This window comes from Aythya fuligula, chromosome 3 (assembly GCF_009819795.1).
Source record: "Aythya fuligula isolate bAytFul2 chromosome 3, bAytFul2.pri, whole genome shotgun sequence".
NCBI classification, from domain to species: Eukaryota; Metazoa; Chordata; class Aves; order Anseriformes; family Anatidae; genus Aythya; species Aythya fuligula.
Window position 1 is genome coordinate 78290822 of NC_045561.1, and position 6923 is coordinate 78297744.

Genomic DNA, 6923 nt, shown 5'->3' on the forward strand with positions numbered 1-6923 from the left:
ACAGTGAATTAATTTTACTGAATAACATACAAAACTGGAGAAGTTAAGAAGTTTCTTTTTGTTTTGATAACTATTCTGGGACCAATCTCTCTAAAATATTGAGATTTCCTATGAAGTACTGCCAGTTATTGCATAGATTTCACTTAGGTTTCACATCCAACGAATGAAGGGTTTGATACAGAAAGTGTCTGTGCCAGGAATTATAGTACTGTTGTCACAGGAGCTGGTGTTGAGAATCTCCAAGACTGAGCTGACATTTGAAGAAATCTCTGTGTTGATACAAGATGAAGTAGTGAGGATCACAAGCTACAATGCTCTCCCTGGAAGGAGAAAGTGGGACACTCCCAGAACTTGCCTTCTGCTTATCTGGAGCCTTGACCCCAGCCTGCACCATTTGATCTGCATGCCTGCAACCTCTGGAAATTTATCTGCTCCAGCAGGAATTTGCCTGTGCCTCATGCACCCATCTTATAGTCCACTTACAAACTGGATTATGGGACTAACACTTCAACACTCACAAGTGGAAAACCTGAGAGCAGGTCATGGTCTCCATCACAGGCGAGGCGTAACAGAGTCAAGTGGGAGGTCAAGCAGAACTAGCTAGATGAGGCACAGCATATTTCATGACTCTTCCCAGTCGTAGACAAGCTGAGTGTTGTTAGTGTAAAAGGAAGCATGTTTAGTAGTTTAATAATCAATAATTTAATTGTCATTTTACCTTCCTTCTATCATTCCAAAATTTACTCTTTACAGTACAATTTTAGACAAGCAATTAGATACAATTTGATGTTAATTTATCTTCTTTTAGTGCCCTGATGGCTGGATAGTATAGGTATTTTTCTGGCACTGACAGCCAGTTTTTTTCTACCTAAATTTAAAGAAGCAATCACAGTGTTTCTTTGGCAGAGATGACATAAGCATACACTGTATGTATATGTTATACCACAAATTACAGAAATGTCCTTTTGTAGAAGATCAAAATGGGGTTTGAATCATTTTTGGGTTTGAATCTTGTTAGTATTCTCTTAAGAAAAGTTGCTGTGTTTACAAGAACCTGTGGCTCCCTGGAGTATATTTCCTCTGGTATACAGATTCAGATCTAGCATTATCATTTATAGGCTTCATTATCTAGATACTTCATACCATCTGAACTACCAGTTTGCTCATTATTTAATATACTTACCCTTCCTTTTTCACGTTCTCCAGTGAAACGTTGCATAGGTTCACTTTAAGAAAGACGTTCCTCAATCCTGTAATTGCTTATCTGAATTGATTTGTTCAGATCATACATTAGAATCAAAAACAGAACAAAGGAGAAGAAATTAGGATGTGGATCTGTCTCCTGAACTGTGCAACAGGAAGCTCAAAATCTGATAACTTCCTTCAAAAGATAATATGGAGGATCTCTCCTAGCCAAGTGCACCATAACTCGTGCATTAAATTTAATCTCATTTAATCTCATCACAGTTGGAGCACCTGTAGAAATTCTATAGTACAAAACAGCTTGTTATTGATTGAACTGGAGCAAAATGAAGTGCTATTCTACCAAAGAAAACAGACACCTCATATATTACTGGGGCTAGGTTCACAAGAAAAATTTCAGCATTGAAACACATGCAGCTGTAGGCACGCCATGCTGTGGTGGGGCCTCCAACATCCAGGCTGGACACTGAGGCACTGACAACAGCATGGGAGAATCAGATAAACAACAAAGACAGGAAGGATGGGCACCATCCAGCCAGAATGTGGGACTGCCCCTGTTAAGCAGAAGGATCTGCTTAAAACTTCATAGGAATCTCAGCTGAACCTGTGAATAGTTGTTAACTCAAAGCATTTACATCCATAAACACCACTGAAATTAGGACTTAATCATAAATCCTTGTGTATCTGATCCATAAGAACTAAGGTACTCACCACTGCGTGGATATTAATGGAGAAGCCAAGGATTTCTGAGGCCACCAGCTGCCCTTGCAATGTCCCAGGATATTTACACCCACTCAAAGGAAAGACAGCAGATGGCACTGCCTGAGCTGGCAGAGAGCACTGGGGAAGGAGCTGTCTCCATCCTCACAGAGGTCTGCAGACACCCTCCAGTACCCAGTCAAGGTACTTAATCTACCAATGAGGGTGCAGGAAGACCTCTGGGTCAGATGAGGATTTACTACCCAGAGGTCAGAAAACTTTTCAAAGTCATCACCCAAGCCCACCAGCATTCAGACCCCGTGTTCAAATTCCTACAGCATGCTGCAGCCTAAAAGACTGCTGTGGCTAGGGAGACTGGGTGGCACAAACTTCTCAAAAAGTAGTGGCAAGCTGCAGAAAAGAAAGAAAGGGACAAGCTATAAAATTATAATAGAATTCTATGAGAGGAGACTTTTCTTTCTTCTAAGAGGAAATATGAGCTAGATGACTCGTGTGTGTGTGTGTGTCCAGTACATTATATTCTGGTTCACAATTATTTCCCCTCCCTGCTCTGCCATACTGGGATACCAGTAATTTTCCACATCTACTGGATGTCAGCCGTAAGTCAGTGCTTAGACTACATTTATTTTTCAAAACTCTTTTGTTGTATCTGAATGTATTGATTCTTCCCACTGCACAACTACCAAGGATGCCATTATTCTAAGCCCAAGCTGATGATTTTCTCTTGGTTATGATTCATAAGCTGCTAGGCCTTTTATAGAGCTCAGTGTTTCTTAAGGCTTGTGCTGGTGCAGTTGTCTCTTTGAGTTTACTCTTTTGGCTAGCTGGCAGCCAGAAAAAGCAATTTTTTTCAAGAAGTCAGGAGGAGTTTTCGCGAACAACTTCTCTAACAACTTCTCAAGCAGTTATCTACTGTAGAGAAGAGAGGAGTGGGCAGAGGCAGGAGGTTGTGATCACCACGGAACAGCAGTTGGTTTAGTCTAGTGACACATGGCTTTCTAAATGAGAGGGCTCTGAATAAAATACGAATATCAAAGCCATGTGTCTGCTTGTGGGTGCCACATTCTTTAGGATCACAGTGGCCGTCTTTATGCACGAATGTCGCAGAAACTGCTCGGTTTCATCCCGCGTGAATGATGTGGCAAAATTGTGAAATATGGGGTGGAAAAGCGCCCTCAAAACAGTCAAAGAAACCGCCAGAGCGCTGGAAAGCAGCTATAGGGAAGCCAGTGCTGTCACTTTAAAATGGCGATGGGCCCTGGCGCCTTTGAAATCATTTATCACAGAAGCCGTAACATCTGCCACCATCTTGGATTCATTCGAGAAGTGCGTCTCAGTAGCCATTTTAAAAATGTTTGTTTTCAATTCAAAACACTTAATTAAGTGCAGGCCAGGGTAGAATATATGCCTTGAGCTGCTTTCCTTCACCCTGGTTCAGAACATGGCTTTTTCACAACTATGTGCTTTGAATAGAAAGCTTTCTTTTCTTTCTTTCCTCCTTCTTTATTTTTTTTTTTCCCCACTGCAGGGCCTGCTCTTTCTCAAGACTAAGCTGAAAGTAAGGCTGGCGAATTCAAGGAGCTTCTTTGATAGGAGCCTGAGTGTCCTGGGGCCAGAGGGGGCAGCCGAGCCTCTCCAGGCCATGGCGCCTGGGCTGCTCTGGCCCACAGGCCACAGCCGAAGAGCTGGGCTAGGCCCTGCATGTATTAACCCAGCATCCCGTTTCGTAAACAAGAGACTTTCAGATGATTTGTGGTTGTGGAAGGAATTAACAGCCTTGTCACTAGTCCCTGGAGAGGCTACCAGAAAGGTAGTTGTGTCCCTCTTGTCCTTCATAAGCTATTTGCATCTTTTTTTTCCATTCTTTCTAGGAGGCGCTTTAGAGGGACAGCGTGAAGACAGCGCTTGTCTGTTTACATCGCCTTTGGTTCAGCCGCCTTTTATCACCATCACTGACACGTTGCAAACAAGCCTGGGGAAAAGACAAGCAAGCGCTCAGGAATGAACAGCTCCAGACCAGCTGGGGATGGGCCGGACCCAGGGTTCTGGCACTATCTCCTCAACAGACAGGAAGAAAAGCCAGCCGCTGATATGAGGATGATTTAGAAGCTAAGGTAGTGTATGTAGATCTTGGTCCACTCCCCTGAAGCATGGGGGAGCATAAGAGTTTTTTGTTTGTTTGCCTGTTTGTTGTTTGTTTTGTTTGTTTGTTTGTTTTGTTGGGAATAAGAGAAAATTGGCTGGGGACCTCTGAATTCAGTTCCTCTTTGTAAATCTGAACCTGCATTTCCAGATGTCACAAATCCTCCATCTGAATGCACAAGTCACAGCAGTTCCCTCACCAACCAGAGCGTTCAGAAGCTTTGATGGTTACATATGCACTATCACACAGCACGCATATGTACATTGTGTCCACCATCACCTTCCCCAAATTCAAGTGAGTAAGGGGGAGTAGGTGTGTACTCCGGGATGCTTAGCAGATACCTGCCCCACATACCTTGTACACTGTAGTTCTCATGCTGGAGAAAATCAGGTAAACACATCAGCGAGGAGCTGCAGCATGTTTTAACCACTGACTTTCAGGCTGAGATGATTTCTGAGTGATGGGGGGACTGGGACTTTGTAATGTGTCATGGTGAGCAAGTATGTGCAGCTTACATTAATGAAAACCAGAAATAGATGATCTCAGATTTCAATGACTCTGTGCTTTTAAACATGACATCTTTATTTCAAAACACAATGTGTACAACACAGTTTTTGCGTCCTGAAGGTGCTTGGAAAAATGTGAATTCAGAGCTAAGCAAAGAAAAGAGATCCCTCATACATCTGCAGTGAAATGAAGAAGCAATGAAGTTTTGAAGAAGTTATGCTACAAGTTTCTGCACAGAACACCTATTTATATACCAACAGATATGTTGTTCCACTAATGATGAAATATATTCACAATTCTGGCAGTGTTTTGATTAAACTGAAAGAAGGAAATAAATTAGAGTACTCTATTACTAATGACAGGGTCACTGCAAAAGACACCTTTAGTCTCTGATCACAGTACTGTACAGAGGAGATGGGATGCATCTGTGGTGAAAGTAGAAGTGTCTGCTTAGTGTGTGTGCTCTTGGCATGTGTTTGGGAATAGGCTGAAATTCTGATGTGGGGAAAATGAAAACAGAAAAAGAGGGATACCTGCTGCTACTTGAGCTAGTGCTTCCTAAAAACAAAACCAAAGCATGCTTTTAATTTTTTTTTTACTACACCCATCTTTTTGAAGTGTCTTGTGACTATGTGAGGGGGACGTTGCTCTAGATTTCAAGGAGGAGGGTATTTGCTTTCTTTTTCCTTACAAATCTGTTTTTTTATGGGCTTTCTTCTTTGGGCACGCATTCCAGTGTTACAGATGCACGCTGAAATTACAGGGGTGAGAAGGCAGCCAGGAATGAGTAACATGCAGCCATACACACAAAACAGAAAACATCCTCTTTGACTAGGTGATAATTAGAAAGGCTGCAGTATTGCCGTGTCCACAAACAAAGCATGTCCCCATTGGGAATGTATTTTGCTTTCTCTGATGTGAAAAGAGTAATTTATTTATTTATTTGTTTGTTTGTTTATTGTGGAGGACAGACTTTTTAACTGCTCACTGACCTATTTTTAAACAAAACTTCTGCCTGCGCCAACAGCTGCTTCCAGCTAGAGGCATATGACCACTGTCCAAATGGGTCTTGCTGGGATGTTGGAAGGCCGAACTAGTGTCTGATTAGAAATGGTTGATAACTTATCAGTGCTCCGTGTTACTTGACTAAAGCCAATAAAACATTGCTTGGAAATGAGCTGCTATCTCCTCATCTTCAGGAGAAACAGACATACTGATAACCCCATAGCCACAGCTGGTGACTGACAAACTAAGTCAACCTATAAACCACTGACTTTTTCTCCCATTGGAAGGATCATCTTCCCCTAACACATTTCTATTGTGTGAATCCAGAATGCAAGGTTTTGGCTCTGTATCTGACCAAATCTTTGCTTTTTCTTTCCACAGACTGACCATAACTCCATCAGTGTAGAATGATCTACCCAGAAAAGACATATGTCACAACAAAGACGGTAAAAGCATATTTTGAGAGCAATTGTGGTTACACAGTTAACAGATATGAATATGAAACTTTTGGATTAAACACATGGCAGGCTGAAACAGTTTGTTGTTGGATGCCTTGCAATAACAAATATGACACATCCATGTGTTTTTATAAGGGAAAGGAAGGAATACACTCTGAAAAGCAGGAAGGAAGGAAGGAAGGAAGGAAGAAAGGAAGGAAGGAAGTGCTGGGAAGTGCTGGGAAGTGCTGGGAAGTGCTGGGAAGTGCTGGGAAGGGAAGGGAAGGGAAGGGAAGGGAAGGGAAGGGAAGGGAAGGGAAGGGAAGGGAAGGGAAGGGAAGGGAAGGGAAGGGAAGGGAAGGGAAGGGAAGGGAAGGGAAGGGAAGGGAAGGGAAAAGATATATTTAGTGTCTTAAGACAGCAAATTAAGTGAATAAGAGCTATAATCAAACTCAGAGCCAAGTCCTCTTGCCAGGACGCTGCACAGTACGGCTGATGGAATTGCCCCTCTCCAGATGACCCTAGTTACTGATCAGATCTAAATGGTGACAAAAATACCACAGCAACACTTAATATGCCAGGGAAATTATATATAAATTAGGCTAAAAACCATGTTAAATAGTTGCCTTTCTTGCTGGTGGATAATTACTTCCAGTTCTGTGTTATATCCAGGAGAAGGGAGCTATGCGAGTTCAAAGTGTTGCTCATTAGGTGATACAAAGGTTAATTTAGTGGGGACAATATAAGGTCAAAGCTGAACCTCAGTTTACGTTATATGTTTTTAGTTTTCCTTGCTAAACATTCTACCTTGCATTTTACAGAGAAAAGGACAGAGCCTCATAGAAGTCAACATGTCTTTTTAAGGTTGCTGTTACTTGCAGAGGGAAGAAGATGCCAGATAACATTTG